At 47.1% G+C, this 23638-nt stretch overlaps 1 long non-coding RNA gene across 2 annotated transcripts in view; it reads left to right on the plus strand.

Moving 5' to 3' along the window:
* Positions 1 to 4344: 4344 nt before the first annotated feature.
* Positions 4345 to 23638, plus strand: part of LOC106032883 (uncharacterized) — a 57619-nt gene continuing 38325 nt past the window's right edge. For both annotated transcript variants that reach the window (XR_010824817.1, XR_007160662.2), the window contains exon 1: positions 4345 to 4569. This is a non-coding gene — a long non-coding RNA (uncharacterized lncRNA). The remainder of the gene's footprint in view (positions 4570 to 23638) is intronic.

Below are 23638 nucleotides of genomic sequence, written 5' to 3' on the forward strand. Positions count from 1 at the left end.
CATTCAGCTCTCTCTTAGTTTCTACCTCCAGAACATTAGTTTGCCTGTTTTCACTCTGGATTGCTCAGCAGATGATTGAATAATCGCAGAGGCCATTTCTTGTTCCTTCATTATTTTTGAAAGCAAATATAGGCAGAATTCAAGACCCTGGAGAAAATACAGCTTTACTAAATTTTGAAATTGTAAAGTGCTGGCAGCAGCTAGATAATACCCATTAAAACATCAAGCTGAAGCTCCGAAACATCTCTTCAGTTTACATAGTATTTCAGCTGGAAGTATGTTCTACGGGAGTTTTTTCCATGGAAACCTGAAGTGTAATCCCCCAAACAACTCACTTCACTCTAATGTATATGGGCTTAATGTTTAGATACCACCCAGCTATGTTAGTCTGGTTGCTATGGTCCTGTTTTCTTTTTTATATAGCCTTTGATTAATACACTGGCCACTGAAAGAAGATGGGGGACTGGTATATGAAAATGCCATATGGAGCTCACTGGGTAGAGATGGGCTTACTAGATGCAGAAGCTCTGTTAGCGTCTTCCAAGAAACTCTGGCACTATAAACAGTCTTGGCCTGTGCTTATATAGTATCTCAGTCCCCTCCACACTGCTGCCAAGATTTCTCCTTGCAGATTTTTTTCGCCCATCATCCCCACCCCATTACTTGGTGCCTGAGCCTGCTCACGGCTCGGCCAGGCGCCTGCGGCTTGCAGCACGTCCTGCTCGCCCCAGCTCCAGCCTCTCTCCAACCAGGATTAATGTTGCTAATGACCTGATACAGGTGGCTTACAGCACAGACAGAAGCAGGCTCAGACTCAAGCAAGGTGACAAATCTTCAGATGTTATATCTTGGCGGAAGTGTTGACTTTCAGGCACAAGGGTAACCCATGAGTGCAACGCTTGGTGAAGCTGGGCCAGCCAACAAAGCTTCATGGATTATTATTCTATTAATCCACTCCAGTTTTCTCCCACTAAACAATGCCTTTACCTTTTTACCAGCCTCAGCCAATCCTGTTTGTAAGGAAGTTGGTTAATTATCACCACCTCTATATCGCAAAGGGAGAAGCTGAGACTTGGAGAAGTGCAACGCTTCGTCTTGAGGACACTAAGCAGGCCGGGCAGAACTACAGCCTAGGTCCCCAGTTGTAGCACCCATTGCCCTGCTGAGAAATACGGAACAAAATTATATCTTTACCTTTTGCTACTAATCAATACCATTATCAGCCACGTAACTGCATAGTTTCCTGAACCAGTAAACTTTTTAACTGTTACAGTTTTGTATCTGTGTTTTCTCAACCCTTCTCTCTGCTCTCAGGCTTTATTTTAACTCATCTTCTGTGGGATTTGTCTGAACATACATAGATATCTGTAATGCAGATGTAGACATATGAGTAAATAATGTGAGGCTTTGCAGGCAATGGAAAGAAATAAGCTCTATAAGGCACTTTTCTTATCTTAAAGTAGCAGCTGTAATAAGTCAGATGAATCACACCCTTTGACCATAAAGGCAGGCCGGGCTGACTCAGACGCACAGGCGAGACCTCTGTTACTTGCGAGATGAATGCTACAGACAGCTGATAGCAAGGTGGGCTCACAGCGTGCCCAGCCCTCCTTGCAGGAGGACTCCTGTGCAGTAAGGCATCTTCAGAGAGACACCTGCAAATCAAGGCCAAGAAGGAGCCTCTTTTAGTTTTAACAAACTAAAAAGTTGGGCAGCAATGCGCTGCCCCAGTGCCATTGCTGGCATCAAACTGGCTGCTGGAAAATGCAGCGCCTTACAGATGCGTGCACACCGGCCACACAAAAGAAGGCTGTGACAAGGCCGCTGGGAGGTTCCCCACACCTCGCTGTGTGAAGCGGGAGCAGGACCAGAGCATCCTTCACCTCAGACCTGGATTTCTTCTAGGAGAAGTAGCCCCAGTGATGAACCGGAGGGTTCCAAACATTTCTCACAAAGCCGCTCTGGCCTTGCTTTTTAACCAAAATATCCCGAAAAGTTAAAACACGTGATCAATAAGGGAAAAAAAGCAGAGCAAATACAACTTGAGCCCCAGACCCGCTGGGGACGTTGCAGAGGCACCGTTGCAGGCAGCAGGAGCAATAAGACAAGTCCAGAGCAGCAGTGGAGCAACGTCCAGGTAGGGTCAGCGTCCTCCATCCCCGCGAGCCTTCCGCCTAAACCCTCGGGCGCTGCAGAACGCAGAAGCGTTGTGAGAGCTGCAAACCGGCAGAAGCACACGGAGCGAGCGCGCAGCGCTGGGAGGCCGCCGCCGTCGGGCCGCGAGGTGGCAGTCGGGGCACGCCGACCCCCGCCGGCCGCCCGGGGCTGGGCGCGGGGAGCAGCGGGCGGCGCTCCCCCGGCGCCGGGAGGTTCCTCGGCAGCCGAGTCCGCTGCCCGGCCTTGGGGTGGACGCGGAGCCACACAAACGCTGCGGGGACGAGGAGGTGGTGGGGGCTGCAAGGCAGGGCACCTCTCGGTGGTGCCGGACGGAGCCGCGGGCCCGACGCGCGGCTCTGAAGCAGCAGCGGTGCGGCAGGGACACCCCGCCGCCTCAGAGCGTGAGGAAGGAGAGCCTCCCTCTGCTCTGAGAATTAGCAAAAGTTTCCATCATCTGCTATATGGCTAAAGTTTTTAAAGAAAACTCCGTTCTTCTTCCAAAGGAGATGGCAGGCATTTATTGTTTCTGTGCTCCTTTCCTGGAGAAGTTCAGCAACGCCTCCAGGTGACATCGATCCTACAAGAGCTCCGTGGGTCACTCGGGTCTGGTACTCCGGGTCTGACTTCAGACCTTCCAACACATTTTGCCCAGTACTGCTAACGCAGCCCTACACGCCGCTCCGCTCCTTCGGGTGTTACGATGTGCATACAGCTGCTTCTCATCCTTTCCAACAGAAGTTAAAAAATCCATGTAACCATAATAAAAAAGGGGGTGGGGGAGGATAATGATTTTTTGGCCAACTGCCTCCTCACAGAACCAATGACTGACTTAGCAGGGAGAAGTTAATGGCTGCTCCAGTGACCTCCACAGTCACTGCACTCATTTAAGCAGTTACACTTAATTATGCTGAGTAATACACAAATTCCATATGTTCTGTGAGCAAATTCCTCTTTGTTCTATGGAAAACAGAAATCCAGCGGAGGCAGGAGAATGCCTGTTCCTGACAGCACTGCCTTATAATCTATTTATAACTGAGTTTCTCCATCTTCTTTGGAAAGGAATAACACTTCTTCGTTGCCTCTGGCCGTAATTAATATGCCATAATTCAGGTCCAAGAGACATAAAAAAGGAGACTTAAAGCAGCGTTAGCTTTCAAGCAGAACAAATAATTTTGGAGAAGACCAGTATTTTCTATACTTAAAACTCTTTTCGCTGGTTTTAATTAAAGTCTTTCAGTTGCTTGAAAACGGAATGTGTTTACTTCAGCTGCGCGCTGGGTTTGAGCGCACCCGGCCCCGCAAGGACCCCCGGGGAAGGCTGAGCTGCCGCGGGGGCTGCCGGCAGCAGAGCTTTGGCACGCCGATGCGAAGCGGCAAGAATATCCAGGAGAACTAACCCGCCCTCAGTGCCTCGGGTTTCGTTTGTTCGCAAATAACTGTCATTTTTTGTTGCAAGAAAGATACATAGAGGAGAGTAAGTGTTTGAAAACATTTGAAAACTGTATTTAGCAGTCGTTCAGCAGTCTGAGTTGGGTTCAGCATTCACAGCTCCCTTCCTCCAGTTACCTGGTGACCAGACAGCCCTTGGGAAGCAAAGTACTGTTTAAGCAGAAGACGTGCGTTTCAGATAGATGTGTTTTGAAACAATAAACAGTTTATATGCACAACTAGTGCCAAGGAGGCGCTGCCACAGCCTGCTGCAGCAGCCCACAGAGAGCCCCCTCAAAGCCCCCCACTCCTGCTTTCATTGCACCAGTAAAAACCATGCTGCTGAGGGGATGAGCCTCCGCTCCCACGTGCTGCCCTTTGCCCTGTGTCTTGTGAGCAGTCTGGCAGGCAGGAGGAGGTTTAACAAGCCCCCCCGGTCCCAGCTGTACACAGGCAGTGTCAGCACAAGAGGCACTCTTGCATCCCCTTGTTCCTTGCTTATAGTCTTGGGTCATCGTGGCTACAGCAACAGCGCTATTTACTAGCGAAAATATATATTCAAAAGGTCACATGCAAGCGGGGTAGGCAAGCAGAGAGGACGATGCCCTGGGAGCTGAGCGAGGCGGGATGGCAGCGAGGAGAGCGCTGTGGGCCCAGCCCCGGGCTGCTGCAGGGTCCTGGGACAGACACCATCACGGCATGCCCTGAGCAGTGCTCAGCGCTGCAGCAGCAGGGAGGGAGGGAGCTAGTTAGTTAGTTAGTTAGTTAGCTAATTAGTTGCTTGTTTGCAGTTTGTGATGCTTACAGGCTGGGCAGTGCTGCTATAGAGGGGTGAGAGGCTGCAGGTGTGCCCGATCCATGCAGGTGTGGCCCATTTGCACAGGGCTGTCCCCTCCATGTGGCCGTGCTTATCTGTGCAGCCGGCCGGGGGGCTCCCTTCTCTTTGAAGGGTCCCTTTGTGCTTGCAGAGAGGCCTGGGTGCAGGTAAGGGCTTCCATGGTGGGCTGGGGGCTGTGTGATGGTTGTTGCAACCCAGAAGAGAACAGGTCTGAAATTTTTGGATGGTGAACAGGCCTGAAGAGTGCAAGGGGGGAGCTTGCTCAGCAGCCCTCTTGTGGGTCTGTGCGTGTCCTGCTGCGAGCAGGGTGAGGGCGGCTGCTGCGTCCTGCGGGGCGCTCCCTGCCAGGCTCTGGTGTTCTTCCTCAGCTGTCTGCTTCTCTGGCCCCTTGCCTCTCCAAGTGCCTTGTGCTCCCTGTGCCCAAGGTACTGCAGCTTCAGCCTGGCTGGGGGGTTTCTCCTTGCTGGCCACGCGTGGTGCACCGCTGTTGTGCGCTGGTGCTGTGGGTGCCCTGGTGCAGGGGGAGCCTTCTTTCCCCTGGTGTGCTGGCAGCAGCCAGGGCTGTGCTGGCACTAAGGAAAGAACAAACTCACGTTGGTATATGCACCATGTAGTAAAATACTTTATGTTGTTATGGCAACTAAAATTCTAAAAATAATCCGAAGAGCAAGAGATGATGTAAGTCAAAATGACCACACTCTTCTGATTACGAGCTCTTTAAAATGCTTTCCATGCAAAGAATTCTGAAGTTTAGTGTTAAGTTTTCCTTCTCTTTGTAACTTACTAACCTAGGAAGTATCAGTCTCTTTAAAAATTGTTGCAGGGACTGACAAGTGGCAGCTCAGCCACAGTGGCAGCTGCCATGCTGCAGCATAAAGGGCAGAGGCTGAGTCTGCTGGGCATAGAATTTGCTCAGAATTTGTGTGGATATTCCTGAAAAACAATTTGATTAATCTTTAGGATAACTTGAACATCTTTGAGCAAAAGCCTACAATTATGTTTTGTGGTAACAATGAGGGCAGAAGCAATAGCTGTTTTAGGGCTGTATCTGCAAGCACAGAGGATGTGGCTTCTGGGGTATGTGTTGTATAGAGAAATAGTAAAGATAATTGGGCTAATCCTCAAAATGATATATTCATTTTATGAACAAATGACTTTATAGGTAATCTTCATCTATTTGCATTGTTCTGCTTGTGTTGTATTTGTCCAGAATTGGAAGCCTTCCCCATTTCCTAGTAAATGAGGTCAGAAGCTTTTACTTTTCTGTTTTTTTCACTAGTTCTGTGTAGGGAAAGACAACTTGTGAATCTGAATGTATTGTTTCACTTACTACTAATAATAAACACACTCTTGCTTTGAGTTCACTAAATACAGCTGTTTTACTTTGTGAAATCTCAAGGCTCTGCTTTATCAGAAGGAAACCTCTGAAGAGGCCACGCTTGTTACCGCTGGGTGCTGTGTTTGAACCAAAGTTGGAATTGCAAACAGTGAACTTAAGTCATTCTTGGAATGACTGGAGAAATGAGCTTTATAATGTCAAAATCCAAGCTGCAGCTGCAATCCTTTTATTAATCATAATTAAACTTTCATGGAGTTGCTCTTGTACGTGCTAGCGAGGCCAGGCACATCGGCTCCCCCCCCGTCGCAGCAGCCCCTAGCAAAGCCCTGCTGGGAGGTGGGTGCAGGGTGGGCGTCGGGCTGCAGCGTGTGCCGGGAGGGCAGGTTGGCCCCGGGCACGGGGCTTCAACCCCGTTTGCGTGGCAACCTCTCCCTTGGCCGACTGTCCCGCTCTGCCCATGTTTCATACCGCCTGTTCTTGGTGATAAAGTGCAAAGCCCCGTGGTGGCAGGGGCACAGCGCTGCCCCCCACCAGCTCCATCCTGACGCAGCTCCTCGGGGCAGGCGCTGCGCTGTGCCCGTGGTTTGCATGGGGACAGCTTCAGCGTGCCTCCGGCTTCTCCCGCAGCTGGGTTTATCCTGCATCGCTGCCGAAGGACAAAAACATCTGGAGAAGGGGCCACAGAAAGGAAGTTTTCCTCGATTCAGAGGGAGAGCTGCGAGTGTCAGCTAAATAGTATGCCTGTATGAAAAGTGGCATTTAATTAAATAAAGATAATGTAAACAGAAAAATGCATTAGCTTAATGTGTGCCACAGAATGAGGGCGCTTACAAAGAAAATCGAGGGGTGAAGCTGTGCGCACATGAGGTTGCTTCTTGTGTCCTGCATTCCGGCAGGAACAAATTAGCTGCCAAAGCCATGCTGTTTCTCTTTATATGTATAGACATATAAATAGGGTACATGTGTGTTTACTATGCACTGTAATTTTTTTAGGTGCTATAAATTTCATGCCTCTTCCAAATATTTGAGCACTACTCTGACCTTTTAACCAAAACACTGAAAGTAAACTGTATGAAATCTATACATACAGTGGTTGTCATTGAAAGCTAACATTTACCCATAGTCATTACTGTTTATATTGCAAGAGCATGAAAAATTGCAAATATGGAGGAGAGAAGCTGCTGCTGATAGGAAGTGCTTTGAATCTGGAGAAGTAATGGCCTGGCAGCGGGGCTTTTCTACCCTCCTTGAACGTTCCCCTCGTATGCCTTGTCCCACTGAGGAGCCCCTCCTGGGTTTGGGATTTTATTTTTGTTCTGTCAGTGAATGCTTGGGCCATCGTTAATGCTGTGTCTGCTTGATTGTTATTCTGAGACTGCAGCAAATTGCCTTCAGTTGTTGTAGTCATTTCCTTCAGTGCAGCAGGATGTGGCACTCTGGGGCAAGAGGCAGTAAAACTTGTGATTTCTGCACGAGGCTCTGAAATCTCCTGTTGATGACATCTCTGCAGTTATACAATTGCTCTGTTTGTCTCCATCCTGCATCTCCACTGTTAATCACTTAGCAGAGGGGTGGAAGTAGGCTGTTTCTGCAATTCAAGCCACAAGAAGTTGCCTGGGAAGGAGGCCCCAAAGCGGTGGGCACGGAGGGATGGGTGGGCTCAGTTCTGTTGGCAAGGGGTGGGTTAGAGCAGTGGGCACTGCATCCCGAGTGTTTTTTTTTGTTTTTCCTAATGACCTACAGGCTCCATCCTTCTCCCATCATGAAAAGCAGTCACACTGCGGGGGGGGGGGAACCTTTCTGTGTGAGAAGCAGAACTCTTAGGCAAGCTTGTTCATAAGGCCTGGCATGGGAACCCTTAGCTGCTGATACCTGGGCATGGGGCTCTGGTTGGGATAAGAGCAGCCCCTGGCCTCTTGGGGCTGCTCTTAAACGGGAAACCCAGCCCTGGGGGCTCCTGGAGTCCCAAGAGGATTCAGCCTGATGCCCCCAAAGGACCCCCTGTGCTCCCAGTGCTGAGTTCCTGAGGACATCCTGGGGAATGACCCTTCTTCATTCCCAAGGACAAAATTCAAGGAATTGCCCTCTGCCTCTTGTAGATGCTGGGAGTCTGGGCTATCCTAAAGTAACACTTCCACCTCTTCCACTCAATCTGTCAAAGCTTTCACAACTGTTTGTGGCTACATAGACATTTGCAGCTCCATTTTAACATGAGGAGTCTGTGTCTTGTCATCTTTATCGAAAGAAAACTAAAGTGTATGGTGTGATTTGTAAAGCAACCTACTTGTCTGGGTTCCCAACCTTCTCAACTATAAGACTGTTTTTTTGTTGTTGTTGGTTTTTCCTCTAGTAGCTTTACTCTGTTAAACCACTCTGATAATAGATGCTAGCCCATAGCTCATGGAATTGTGTAGAGTCAATTTTTAAGAGGCAGTAACATAAGATGCAGGCACTTGGTGCACCAAGAAGAGGTTAATAATGTAGTGCTCTCTACTCTTCAGTGCTGGGCAGCTACATAAACATCCAAAGAAATGGCAGCAAGCCACATATTTAAGTCAGTGTGACATTTTAATGCTGCATTTCAATGTTTGCATCTTATGCCGAACCAAGAGGCTTCTTGAACTATTGCCCTATTTACTCTATCAGTCTTTTCTATTAAGAATGTTTGGTCTCTGGAGCAAGACTCGTGTCTCCATACGGTGACCCTTCTATCCTCAAGTGCCCTTGCTGGACACTAATACACATGCTGTAATATAGAAAACCACTTGGACTTAAATTGAGCGTTTAGTAAAAATGCAGCGTTACCCTCAGGACTGCTTTGAAAACCAATGTCCTGATGAATGCAGTGTCATTATTTAGCTAAAACAAACATGTTATTAGGACTGCCAGGGGAGGCTCTATATGTGGTACTGAAAATTCGGTATTGATTCTGAATGCAAAGCTAATACTATTGAAGCACAGGGCAGAGGAGGCTCAAAAAGTCACATATCTGTGTTATTTCAACCAGTTGCTGTTTTAATATCAGTATTAATCTCAGTAATGGGATAATGGGGGTAGGGCTGGAGAAGCAGAACAGCATTTGCTACCAGGCATGTTTCATGTAGGCTGCACTGATATTCGGTGCCATAGCATGCATCTCTAAAGTTCAGTGTATTCATCTAAATATATTTACAACTCTTTATTAAAGAGTTTTGCTTCCTTTAACTTGCATGCTGTCCTTACTGATTCTAGCTTTTTTGCTGGATACTGTTGTTGAGAATGTCATATAAATAACATTATTAAACATACCTGAAGCAAAAGGAACACGCTCAAAACTCACTCAAATATCTGGAAGGAAATAAAGAAAAAAGACCTTGACCCTACATTTGGTGCCTAGAAAATTTGGATATTGTGGGAAAATTGAAGTGTTTCATACATCAAACTTTGTTTTCTAGCCAGAGGCCTTCTTGCAGAGGAAATAACGAATTAAGGCCCTGACCGTACCTCACAGGAAGGCACCTAAATGGCAGATTTGATTCTGTGAGGGAGAAAGATGAATCATAACTCATGGAAACACAATTACCTGTTCAAATGATAATGGGTTAAACTTATTTGTCACCTTTTTATTGAAAAGGAATACACTTAGAAACCATGTCACCCCTGCCTAAACCAAGGAACAGCGATAATCCGTAGCCCGCACAGGATTTCAGGGAGAAAATGAGCCAAATACAAGCACCTAAATAAAATCACAGTGGTGCTTCAGGCTGGCGAGGGCAGCAGGATCCTGCTGTGGCACCTTCCCGGGGGCACCCCTCCGTGGGGAGGATGCGGGATGAGGGCGCGAGGCACGTCCCTGCCTTGTCAGTGCCGGGGATGAAGCTCTGAGGGCTGTCTGCCCCTGGCTCGTGTCTGCCATGGCTCTGGATAAATCTCTCTGAAGAAGGGCCGCTGTCACCTTCTTTGGGTGAACCGTGGTGGGATTGGGAAGGGCAGAGGTGGAGGCAAACATTTCCTTGAGCGTGCTGGAAGCAGAGATCTGTGTCTGTCTGAGGGGGAGGAGGTGTGCTCCATCTGCTCCCGTGCCTTGGAGAATGAGCAGCACCATCTTACTGCCTTTCTACTTATTTTACAGTAACGATGGCCTTATTTCTGATCCTGGTGGACCCAGCGAAATCTAAACTTGTTACCTGAGAGGGTTTTTCACCTCCCCCGGTTTGTGAAGGATGTTTGAAAATTATTTCATGTATGCTCAGCTGCTTTGGGCACGCAGGGAAGAATAATGCTGTCAGTTTTTAAAACTTCTGGGAGAATAGAGAAAAGCAGCGTGCAGTTACCAGTATTTGAGGGGACATATGATAGGAGTTGTCATGTTTCTAATTACCAAAGTAATCATGACATTTACTTGTGTATGGCAGTATCTGGAAAACTTTTGAAGACCTCTTTTTCCATCGGAAAATATTTATGAAACAAAAACCATTCATAAAAAGGGTATGTTTCTTCCAAGCCTTCTAATTTAAGATCTTAGAAAAGGACTTCTTTCAAAATGACCTCTTAAACTTGGGAGTAACATTTGGTTTGAAACCTTAGTTAATGTTTGCTGGAAAAAAAAAGTTGAAAAGGTTGGAACTGAAGTGAAACGTTCAAATGTTTTTAATGAGACGTTCTGGTGAGTTGCCCTCTTAGTCTACCCATCAGAACAAAGCAGGCCATCGTTTTTCATAGCGATGCTACATAGCCATTTACTTGTCCTTTACAAAAGTCATTTAGGGGGCTTGCTTATGGTGTAGTAAGGAAAGGGTGTAAGGTCCTTGGCCAGGACACCCTGTGGGTCCTGCGTGCTCGTTCTGCTCTGGTGCTTGTGGGCAGGGATATTTACCCTTGCGCTCTTGGATGTGAGAAATGCGAGGCTGGCCAACAGCCTGCTTTATAATGTCAGCGGAAGATGAAATTTTGTTTTCCTCTTTCCTTGTTAGGACCAAGTGAGGAGTCCATCAAAGGCACTTAGAACATTTTGTATGCGCTATTGTATCTCTTGAACTGGAGAGTGGATGCTGAGCCCTGCAGGACATACTGCCCTCACTGCCCAAGCCTGCTATGGGGGTTCCCTCACTGTTTTTATGTTCAGCTTCTGCAATATTCTGCTGCATGGCACAGGGGGTTGTCTTGTACGAGCATTCCTGGGAAACTGCTTATTTTGTTAATAACTTCTCACGAATATCTCTATATTCTTTTTTTTGTAGCATGAGCAAATTATGTTTTTGCTATATCACTTTTTCCCCCCTAAAATGAAAGAAATTATATCTGATTGGGAACACTTAATAGGCATTAAATTAGATGTTAGACATATTTAAAAAAAGACAGGACATCTATATAGACAGCTGTGGGAGGAAAAAAGATTAGCTTTCCTGCCAAGTGGGAGTAGGTTCAAGTAAGTCCAGTACTATCCATACGCTATACTTAAACCAGTGCTTGGAAGACTACGGGCATTCCTAGCTATACCTTGTTTTCCTTGGCCATTTTATTGGCTAAATCTCTACTGACTTTTGGATAAAATCCTGATTTTTTTTTTCTGAAGTTAATGGAAATTTGCATGTGCTTAGTTTTTAGGTTTGCCCTTTTCTATTGTAGATTTGCTTTTTTAACAATTTTTCTAAATTGTTACACTTTTGTGGGCTGGTATTCCTAAGCATAAATTTATGCACCCTGCAGACCTGAAATAGCTAAAAATTTGTAAGTAAATGTAAGATTGTGGAAAACTTGTTACTTCATTGTTCATAACTTCTCCCCTCACTGCTTTTTATTCCCAGTTCTCCTTTACTCCTCATACCGCTAAGCTTGTTTAAATAAGATACATGTGTGGAGTGAAGTGAGAAGAGCTTGTGGACTGTAATGCGAATGTTCACTGGGTGCAACAACACAGCTTGCTCAAAGATCAGAGATAATACAGCTGTTTCTCTGCAGTCAGTATTACAGATATGCTGCACCCCGAGTTTGCAGGTAGTGAGAAAGGGCTGGATTATTTTTAATGAAATTATGCAACTCAGGTTTGTCTCTCACTTTGGTACTACTGGAGATGAAATATCCACATGTCAGAATAAACGCTGTTAATCTGTAGAGAACTCGGTATGCAAATGTGGTTGCTCTCTAGCAGCAATCGAGTCCCTGCCTGGTGTTTGGCCTCGTGGTCCCAGGGCGCCTTGGCCCGAGCAGGGGGCTGCTCGCGCGCTCAGACTCCGCTTCTCAGGGACCTGCGCATCTCGGTCCAGCTGGGGAGGAGGGGAGGACAAGGACGTTGCCTTGCTCTAAAACAAGCTTTTCTGTGTTTCTGCAAACAGCAGCCAGCAAAAAGTGCCCCAAGGGATAGTTCCCTGGCTAGAGTTTAAGCCCTTCTGGGCAGGCTGAAGTTAGCTTCAGGATGGAGGAGCATCAGAGCCACCTTTGTAAGCAGGACTTTATGCCGCTCACCTTAATAACCCCTGGCGTAACGTTCAGTGGTCCTGCTGCAGTTGTGTTTGTACGTGTGTAAGCTGCCTCTCGAGGTGTGGTTTGGCTCTATGGCTGGGGCAGTCACCACCACGAAGGACCTTCCAGCTCCCGCGTTGTGCTGCCCATCCCCTTGAGCCTGCCCTGCTGCGAGTGGGGAGCTGGGAGGAACGGGCGCAGAGGTTCGCCTCCGTCAAACGTAACCCAGCCTGTTGCATGTGATCAGGATTATCATGGGCTTTAGTGATGAAAATCATCATTAAAGAGGCAAATCTTTGCAGCAGTGTCTGGGTAGCTTGACCAAGCTTGACCTGGAGGTGGTTTGTAGCCCTTCCCAGCTCTCCTGGCAATACCACCACGGCCTGTGCCGGGTTGGCTGTGCTGCGCTGGCTGGTGGGCGGAACTGCATGGGACAGGGAGAAGAATGCAGATTAAAGAAGCAAGTCAAAGCAATAGTGAAATGAGCCTAACTGTTTATTAATAAGATCATTTTAAAGCTGATAGTAAACCCTAAGTTCTGCTGAATACGATTATGAAGAAGTGTCAGAGGTTAATTATCAATACTCTCTGCTCCTTAACAATGTTTTTTCACTGCTCTTCAGTAAAATGGTTTCGAGTATCTAGGGATTCCTTTGATCAAACAAGTATTTCTCCTCCAAGCTGGCTGTGTGCTGCTGTGTGCTGGGCTGTCATCAGCCTCACCATGGTGCTCTTCTCCTGGTGCATTAGCTAGCCTCACCAATGGGTACCTTCTACTTTCAGACTAGTCTTCCAGGTTAACCACTTGCTAACCAATTCCCCAGAAATGCTCTATGTATGTTAAACATTCATTTAAAGGTGTTGTTTTTTCTTGCTGTTAATTGCCTAGATTTCACCCCAGCCCTTAGTAGTAGCTCCATCCCTATACCTTTAGGTCATTAAACTCTTTGGAATTGCAGTGGCTGTGGTGCTGAGCCCTGAGTACATCTGGAGCTCATGCCCTCTTGGAGAAGGTGGTATGGGGTCTCTGTCCCACTGCAGCCAGTTCATGTGGGAAGTCATGGAGAGATTTATTAAGACATTAAGTTCTGAGTTAGAAGGTGGTACCAGGTAAATAGCTTTGCTTCTGTTGGTGGTAACTTTTTCCAAAGAGTTACTTCTGAAAATGCAGCCCGCACACACGTTTTTAACGTGCCCTTGGAGAAGCAGCAGCAGATTGTTTGGGTTATGCAGTACTCAAGATGTTCCTCCAGAACAATATGGGCTTTGTACAGTAGATGAGCTTTTCTTATTGGGAATTTAGCACAATGACCAAAGGCCTTATGCAGCCTTGGAAAGAACTGGAGTTGCACGACTACAGCTGAACAAAAGCATAAATTCCATGCAACAGAAATGAGATTTGGGAGAGAAGTTAATGCAGCCAAGCTATAGAAATAGATCACAAGCAGCCTGAAGTCTACACCAGCTAGTAAGGAAAGCTTTGGTCCTCATCCATAAGCACATTAAAAATATGAGATGGCAGGGTTTACTGAAACAAACACAAACCATTTGTTGATGTTGGCAAATGCCGTGTCCTTCAGGAACAGGGATTTCTTTAGCTACGAATGCATGGCTTCCAAATTGAACACAGAACTAGGAGAGATGTGGTAGCTGTAGACCCTTCTAGAAGAATAGACAGACTTTCAGAAGAAAAACAAATGAAAATGCCCCTTCCTTCAGACAGCCCTGGGTGTGTGAGGGGGGAGAAATGCCAGCGTGGGCTGCCAGAGACCCTGCTGCGTTTAAAGCTGGAAGCTATTGCCAGAGTCAGAGGGAAGAATGTGGCCTCTAAGTGAAACGATTAAACACTTTCCCTTTGAGCTGTGAGTCACATCTTTACCTCCTGCTTTACTCGTCTGACTTCCTGGTACTGTCCCAGAGCAACAAAGTTATATTGGCCTCTGCTCAGAGCGGGCTGGAAAACTGCGGCTTGAGCGTCTGCTCCAGACCAGAGCGGCAGAGACCAGCAGGAGATCTGGACGTCCGAGCACCGGGGTTACCAGAACGGTGTTTTTCTCCACAACTCACAGCCACCGTAAGCTGATGTCACGCTGTCTGGTGTGAGCTGAGCAGGGGCAGTACGTGACCTCGGCACAGGTGCAGCTCCCCGCGTCCCTGTCCCTGCAGCAGCGTGACCCGGAGCTGCTCCAGCTCTGCAGCCGCCTAAGGAGGTGCCATCAGTGGGGCAGGAGCTGCTCCTGGTCCTGTTCTCCAATACCAAAACCAAGCAGACACAAGTCAGCGCGGCACTCGTCCCTCTCCAGGTGCAGGCTGCTGGAGGCTTCCTGCGTGTGCTGCAGTGCTGGCCGTTGGCCCCGGCGACCGCTGTGCAACCTCGCTCCTGTCTGCAACGTGTCGCACCGCTACATGGTGGCATCCATCAGAGGGGTCAGACAACGTAACAATGGGTGACTCAAAGCAATTTGTCAGTACAATGATGTGTTTAAAAAAAATAAAAAGCCTGGTATGTCTTGAAACAATGAATATAGAGCCCATTTCAGAAAGTTTAGTGAGAAACACATGACACAGCTCTTCTTGCCAATTCCCAGAGCATATCTCGGCCAGTCTGTGTGTTGCTCCGAGAGCGGGGCTGCCAACTTGCTCTCAATGGGCTGGACAGGAGATTTAGCTTTTCTCCTGCACTCCTTTCTAGCTCCTTACCATAGTGCTTGTAATGGCTGCTATGGGCTTGTTTCAGCATCTCGGACTTCTCACTTTCTTAGCTCTGCCTCTAATTTTGCTTTTTTCGCCTATTCCTATGGCCTCAGGAATTTATCACCTTTATTCCATCGCTGTTATGTGGAACTTCATCCGGACCAGTTCATCTCTCCCTGTTCCTCAGCACTTAGTGAAAAACATCACCATGAAAATGCTGCTCTTTCTCCCCACTCAGCAGTCATTCCTTTCCTGCACAGCTTTATCTCCACTTCCCAATCCTCAAGCATTGCCTACTTCTGTGTAAATGTTCCTTCTCTGCCCAGTGCCTCTGCTCTCACTACGCAAGGTGCAAGGCGATGCTCCTGCTCCGTGTCGTTGCTGAGCTGCCCCATTTGTGCTCGCATTCGTTGCACCTGAGGTAGAAAAGGGAGGATGACTTAGGCTGGATGTCCATCCGTGCTTTCTGGAAATCCTTGAGGCTCATTGTCAAGGAGCAATACCTTGTGGTAAATAAGAGCTTTCTGTCTGAGGCAAAGTGCTATTTGATTTTTCTCCCTCTTCCCTCCATCCCCAGCTTCTGAGTTTTATCTACAAACACTTAGGTGCTGCATGCAAAGCTGTTATCTTCTGCATCCTGTAGCATGCCAGAGGAAAGGAAGCCCACCGAAAGGTTAACATACCTGAGAAATATTACAGATGTGTTGTGGCAAGCTATCAAGAGTGCCGGCTGCCAGTACTGTGTTTTAAATTAATGAAAAATAGGCAGGAGTACATTTTGTGCATGTAGTGTCTGCTGATGACTCAATATTTCAGCTAAACATATTTACCTGAATATTCATAGTCACTTAGGAGGTGGCTGGATCTCCTGAGCTCAGCTAATCATTTAAATTGTTAACTACACTGCTTTTCTTCAGCCCACAATGCTGCTACTTGCAAGCAATTTACCATGTATCTTTAACTTCAAAAAAAAAAAAATCACTTAAGACCGCGTCGTCAGGTGCCCAGGTGCATGGTTTCCTTGTATTCCAGCAGGTTTTATGAGATGTGTTTGGGCAGAAGCGAGAAGCCCAGGTTCTTTGCCGCAGGATTAACCACGGTGCTTGCTCCGTGGGTGCTGGCTGTGCCCTGGGCGGCCAGAGGTGGGGGGCTGGCTGCCTGCAGCAGAGCAGAGCTCGTCCACCCTGCTGCCCCGTGCTCCCCGGGGGACACAACGAGACAAACCCCGCGGCGAGCTGTTCCAGCAGACCCGGCCGAAGCGGGTACCTCTGGCGATGGAGGCACGCGGTTTGTGTCACGTCGTCTTTTAAAGCGGTTGTGTTCACCCCTCCCCGCGGGGCGAGGTACGTGGGGTGGCACAAAGGGAAAATTGGATGAGGAGGCGGCTCAGGCGCTGGGTGGTTCTGCTGGGAAGGGAGCAGCGGCGGGGTGCCGGCCGCAGGACCGGTAGCAGGCAGGTCAGGTTTTATTGAACTCCTGAGGGAACGCTGACCTCTGAGCATCTTCCCGAGAGGAACAGAAAATAATTTCTGGGGGTGCATTCAGGTAGAGGTGGTGCTTGTAGCAGCACAGACCCGGAGTATCTGTCACTGTGGTGTCTGCACAGCTCTATCTGGGGTGCAATATTTGAACAGCAAAAAGTCCATTTGTCTGAGCTACGCTCTAGCTGGGGGGGACAAACCAACAACGACGACAAAGAAGCCAGACTCCTGAGGCTGACAAACGCATCTGATGGAGACCCGGCAGCCGGGTGAGGCGCCCCCTTGGCAGCAGGGGCGATAAATCCCAGCTCCTGCCCGGGGGGGCCTGCGGCGGGCGCAGGTGGGACGTGGGGGGCAGCCGCGGCTCCTGACAGCAGGAGAGCCATAAAGCATCGAGGCTGAGGCGAAACCAGTTAGTGAGTTCTCCCCTCTAGGAGGATTTTATCAGGGAACAGATGGTGTTAAGATGCTGTTGAATCTCAATGTCACCTTAGTTAATCCTCTGTGAAGTTTTGAGGTTTCTCTGAAAGCTGTGGCTGCCAACTTCAGCTGTTGCACGGAGTAAGTCCTAGTTTGGCAAGAGGTCCCATCAATAAGAAAGCCAGGAGTCATTACGGGGTTTTTACAATAACAAACATAAGTCCTGAGGTCTAGTTGGAATGTATTTCAATTTTAAGGGGAATTGAAGCTCTTCAGAAAGCAAGAAGAAAAGTAAAGTTAGAAATTAAAAAAAAAAAAGTAAACAGAATCAGCTGGGGTGGGGAACCAACACTGAGCTTTTCCTTTTATCGAAATTAACTGCAAGACTACAAAAGAATCAGACCTGGTGAAGGAGTCTTTGGGAGAAAAAAAAAACGCTGCCAGCTTGAAAGATGTGTGCTGTAGTTTGGGGAGCAGTCAGCTGTATGTCAGATCAGCTGCTGGAAGGCGCAGGGGCCTTCCAGTCCCCCCTCTGCAGGGGTCCTGCACAGCAATAGGAGTAATTCTGAAATTCTGTCTTCACAGAGTAAGAGGAAGTAATTCTGCAGAGCTGATGGCCATGAGGGGCGGCCCTGATGCTCGAGCACCCGAATGACTTCAGTGTTGCATGCGCTGACTGTAAAACAGCTTTCCATAAATTCCTGGTGATTGCCTATCTGCCTACAGTTAATCAATTTTATGAAAACAGCTAATTAGGAAATACTGCATTTGCTTCTGTAGTCATCGCAATAGGCTGGTAACTATTTGCTGCCCAGACCGCAGCCATACAGCAGCTACGAACATAGACAGCTCTGCCACTTAGATGGTGGTTTTAATTAAATAACAAATGGCTTGTTCTTTTTTTATATACCTGTCACTGCTGCTATCGCTCGATGCACAGCCGACAGAACACGGAACAGCACTTCCAGCTGACACGTTAGGAGGAGCCAGCCCCTTCTGGCCACCAGTGGGATGGGAGGGGGGCTAACGGCCAGGGCTGGGGGCAAGAGGTCCCGTGCCAGCAGCGCCCTGGCTAAGGCTGTATCCAGACGCACAGCGGGACAAGTGTGCCGCCCATGTCTGCCTCTGTTTGGTCTATGCGTTCTGATAAAGTGCTCTTGACCCCAAATGTCATCTGTGCATGCAAAGCCTTTGTTTTTCCTCTGGTCAGTGCCAGATAAGGCTCTGGGATGCATTAGTGAAGAATGCAGATTTGGTAATGGAAAATTGTGGTCAGTAACTGAAATCCTTGATCAGAAAACTAATAGCGTGTTCCTAACAAATCATGGGAATGTTTAATGCATTCAGTAAGAGTACGTGAGCTGTCGCCCAGGAATATTGCTGTAAAAACACCTTGATGATGAAACGCAGGAAGGTTCCAAGATATTTGCTGGGGGGAAATAGAAGGTTACTAGATACTGCCTCCCTTTTGAGGATTTCCTCCCTCAGCCTTGTTGCAGTAAGTACTTCACAGCCACATTTGAAAAGCATTTCAAAAACTGTCCATCTCTGTGCTGGCTGTCATGCAAAATTTGTGTCTATAGTTCAAGACAGGATTAGCTCCGTGGATGCAGTTACTGTCAAAAGATTCATCTAGGGATATGAGCTAAGGTTTTTACTATTTCCTGTGAAATCTTTGTGAAAACAAACTTTTTGAAGAGAGCAAGCGGGAAAGAGTTGTGCATAACGTTGGCTTGCTGCTCAAGATCTCTGAGTACGCTTTTGAGTAACCACTATACAAGACTGAACAGCAAAGCCATCGTTAGCATCGAAGTTTCATTTGCTACCATTGTTCGCTACTATTTTTAATTTATATTGAGCATCTAAAAATAGTCTGTAACATGAGATATAGGTAAACAAGTTAATCTTTCTCTTTCGGTAACAGCATGGGTTTTAACTGGGGATGCTTGTATGGGATGAGGAGGAGAAAGGAGGAATAATTTCATCTCCAGAACATCCATTTGTGTTAATCACTCGTGTATCAGGTATTGGATTCTTCCTGCCTAGACCATCCTGCAAAGACAGACTTTTTAGCTCTTGGCTCGGGAACAGGTGCTTCTATTAATGTGTGAGACTTTCCTAGAATTTTAAAAACAAAACCGAGGAGTTGTCAAAATAATAGTGCCAGCATTTTAAACCACGTGTGATCGGTGCTTGAATAGGAGTAAATTTCCATTGGACCTAACTCCTATCATCCCAGCTGGACTTCAGGCCCTCGCAAACCTCGAAATTAAAGGAGATAACACCATGTTCCTTCTGATATCTACATTCTACAGTTAAAAGCTTTGAAAATCTGTGCAGTTTATGTAACTAAAGATTTTTTAATTCTGTGATTTTTAAAAATCCTTACCTTTCTAATAGCTTCATTGCAGCAATTGCTAAGGGAAATCATGCCATTGTCGATAAAATGCTGCTTTACAGCACTGCAAAATTGGAACAAACAGTCTGTGCCCTGTCTGCCTTAGCGGTAGCGCTGCTTGTGAATCCCCACTGGCACCAAATGCAACTAAAATACTGCAAAGTGCCTCTGCTACGTCTACATCTGAGACAGCACATGCATATCTGGAAGTATTTTCTATTTCATGTTAGTGAGAGTAATGTCAAGCATTTCTGTTCATTCTCCATGATTAATCTTGGGCATATACTGTAATAATGTGCATAGAATATTACAGTTTTGTGATGTATGTGTACTGAGGGGAAGGTGAAGATGACGAAATGGCAGTGGTAATGATCTGTAAAGTTTTAGGACATAAGAAAACAATAAAAATTGAGACAAAACAGAGGGAGGATATGATTTCAGTTGTATTGGCCCACTACCAAATAAATGACAGGGGACTGTGTGGAATATTGAAATCCAGCTTGTAAAACATTAGAATATACAGTAGAGAGGTTATTTTCCATTCCAGCTCTGCAGCTGCCCTGTGACCTAAAGTAATTCACTTCAAATCTGTGTTTTGCCCCCTTCTTGGCTGATCTCTTGCCAACAGTCTTTCAGCGTATGCTTGGCCAACGCCTGACATGGGGGTGACGTGGGGGACGAGGGGGGAGTTTGTCTTCACTGAGGTCTACAAGCATTGCTAGAATCAAAGCATAGCCTTTAATCTCATGTTCCATGTAATACCTACCCCCCTTAATTTCAACAGGGCAGTCTGTGTAACTGAGGACACGGCTAGACTAGATGAGGTGTCTATTGACCAGGTAGAATTGCCCCTGAGTTTGGCTAGCTAGACAAATATTTGCACAGGTAGCAGTAGTGCACTGGTACGATCTTCACAGCAGGTTGTGAAGCAGGTTGGGGAGCCTCTGGCAGGAGAAATTCAAGCAGCTAACATATGTAGATATTTCAGGTCTATATCTTGGCTCATGAATTTGCACTGATGTCCTTGACATACTCTCTTCTCTGATGTTCTTTCCTAAGCTGGACAAACCAAATTCAGTTTAAATGCAGGCAGCACAACGCACTGGGACAGATTTCTACAGTCATGGAAGGCAAAATCATTGACTGTGAACCTGGGCACCCTGATCGTGTGTGCTGTGGTCACCTGGTTCTGCTGCAGAACTGCACGATTGCATTTAACTCCCCCTCCATTCTATCCAGTTCTTTTTTCAGTCGAGCTGTTTGTGTTGTCACTTTAAGCAGTGAAAGATTCTCAGGGCTGATAAGAAGGTATGCTGTTAAACACAAACACGAGCACTGGCTGAATATTGCGTCGCTGCAATGGGTGGTTGGACTCTTCCCACACCCCAAGCCCTTCTGAGTATGGAGGGATGTGTGTGTGTACGCCCCGTGGGCTGTGATAGCTGTAGGGAAGTTCAATGGGCAGAAGGGCTTCGCTCAGCATTAATGTGAAACGGTCATCTCAAAAGCTAGAAGGATTTGCACATGTGAGTTTATTGGCAGTAATTTGCGTTTTTACTCATTAGGGTCTGCTTATTCTGGTAATAAATAACAAAATTTGTCATCAAGCACCTCCTGTGGCTTGACAGTCCTTAATTAAACACCACAATATTCTTAAAGCAAGTAAATGTTATTGCATATCAGAGGTAGGTAAGTTGGGACTGAAGAGCAAAAGAAACTCATGTTGTGAAGCATGTTGTGTACATGCTCACTCATCAAAATAAGAAAAATGTTAAAATGCAAAGTGGAAATTGCACTCGAAACACTTACAAAGTCATCATCTAGTTGCATTTTTTTAGTCTACGAGCATTCACTGTATTTTGCCAGCAGAGTGCTGTTGAGTGCCCCATGCGTGTGACAGCTCGGTGGCAGGGGAAGAGAACCTGCAAATGGGGCAGACTGGGCACATCTGGGAGATCTGCCTCCTGCCTCGTTTCAGCCTCTCTGCTTTCAGTCAGCATCTCCTGAATTAAGGCCTACAATACTTAGTGTTTTTGTTTTTCTCATATTAGAGTTCTTAGCTGAAGTGGAGGAAGAACTAACACTGCATTATTGGCTATTATGACCTAAAGAGAGAATGCCAAATCTACAAGGCTGCTATAACCATTAAGCGTAATAAAATCTAATTTATAGTTAGTGATAGAATATAAAAGAATTATGAGGGCTTTTGCTAAAGATTTAATACTTACAGTAAAACATGTTTGCGCTAATGTTATCCCCCTCCAGTGAGGGTTTTACAATCCATTACAATTCATCCGGGTGACAAGGCGTGGAGCAGAGGCAGGGTTCAGCTTGGGCGTGAAGGTGGAGGTAGCTGTGCTACCGGGGTCTGTGAAAGGACCAGGTTTAGCTCCGTGTGAGACAGACCGAGGGGTTTCGTTCTGCTATCATAAAAATAACACGTACAGTTACACGTCAGAGGAAAGAAAACTAAGAAAATGAGTCTTTGTAGAGGAAAAGGATGTTCCTGCTAGGCTCTCTATAAACTGAGCAATGCTTTAGGCAATGCGAGTCAAGAAGCAGTTGTTGGCTTTTTACAAGGTGCGAGGCACCAAACTCTCATATGTAGAACACCTAGAAAATCAGACTTCCATGTGTTGGCCACGGTGCAGGAAAGCTGGATTTTACACATGCATGCACACACGTGCGCGCACACATGCTCTGACTCCAGAGCAGACTTGCATTTACCTGCCAGTGGCATTTTTCTGTTCTGTTCCCGGGGAAAAGCTGGCGTAAGCCGAGGTGTGCGTCTGAGCTACGCCCATGGCAACTCGAGTGTGCCTGCGGGCACGTTGCTATGCTACAAATGCACGGCCAACTTTATTCGATGGGAAAGCTGAGAGGTGTTAATATATCTGGAACTGATAATTTTAAATATTAAATGTGAGACGGGCTTCAAAAAGCTTTAGTCATGGGAATCATTTCCTGCTTCCCAATTTAAGAAAAATAAATCTTCCCAGCTGCTGAGAGCGTTCTGCGCTGCGAGCAGCTCCCTCTGCCCAGCAAAATCAGCTCCGAGCACTCACCTTCACCCCCGGTCCCTGCTCCCAGCACCCCGGGCTGGGACTGGGCCGTGCCCCTCGTGTGTCCTGGTGCCACCCTTCTCGTGTGGCACCGTGAGCCCCGCTCGCGTGCCCTGCGCCGGGTGCTTGCTGCCTGCTGCTGCCCAGCGGGAGCGGGCTGGGGACCTGCACATGGACACCTCCTGGCAGGGGTAAAACAGTCCTGGGACTGTCCTTTAGGAGTACAGATGTCTTGGTACATGAACTCTGGCCTTGATGCTCCCACATCAGACATATGAAACATTAGCATCGTGCTTACAGTGAAAAAACAGACTTTTTAAACAAAATTATGAAAGAAGCTGGACAGCTCCAGAGGAGGAACAGGCTCAGTGGGCAGGGTGCTAAACTGGGCTTCATGAAACCCACGGTGACACACGGGCAAGTCCAGCATCTTTCTCCTGCTTGTGGAACAACATTTTGCTAATTCTTGCTCATCTGTCATAATTCTTTGTACTCTCAGCACGTGGCGACACATAGGCAAAGACCACAGAAAACCTGGTTTGAGTCTGTTTCCTACAGCCCATCGAGAGGGTCACCAGCAGGTGTTAGTTGTTAGTCATGCTGGGCCTAGCTTTGGCACATTTGAAAACCCATGCTTGGCATGGAGGTGAGGTCTTTTACGATATTATCGGTTCTCTGAGCAAGCTGGTCCCATAAGATGGGTTTTTCTTAGTCCTGCTTAATTTCCCCTAGTACCAACCTCAGGTGCAACAAAAGAAGGTAAAAACAATTTATAGGAAATGTACAATATTTCTTGTTATTTATCCTATCAAACCACTGGTCTACAATTATTCCTTGTAGAGTTGCCAAGTTCCCAGAAGAAAATAATTTAAAAATAAAAATTGGTAGTGTCTATTCACGTGAAAAAATTCCATATATATTCAAAAATATGAAACAACCATAATTTTCCCCAGCAAACTCTACTCCCACCTGTATCTTTCTGCCTGTATCCTGCAGGCTGCGTTCTTAGAGGGCTTTGAAGGGCAACGATCTTCTGGAGTCCTTGAGGGGATTTGGTCGGAGGTCTGGGGGCTAGGACCGAGCTCTGCAGCACGCGGCAGCGTTTCACAGCGTGCAGGGCTCTGCCGCCACCTGAAGCGGAGCTGACCAGTGGGGCTGCCCAGGAGAATCTGAGGTGTCAGTAAGAGGCTTCGAGTCTTACGCTGTTAATTGTCTTGTTTCAGTTTTTCTCATTGTCGCTGACCTCGCATGTCCCTTTCTGCCTTTGAATCCCAAACCGTGTCAGTTTTAGTACCTCCAGCTTCAGTTTATGCACAGCCTGGCTGCCTTGCTTTGTGGCCAGGAGAGCAGCGGTGCCCCTGCACCGCTCCCCGGTCAGCA

This window comes from Anser cygnoides, chromosome 14, assembly GCF_040182565.1.
Source record: "Anser cygnoides isolate HZ-2024a breed goose chromosome 14, Taihu_goose_T2T_genome, whole genome shotgun sequence".
Lineage (NCBI taxonomy): Eukaryota > Metazoa > Chordata > Aves > Anseriformes > Anatidae > Anser > Anser cygnoides.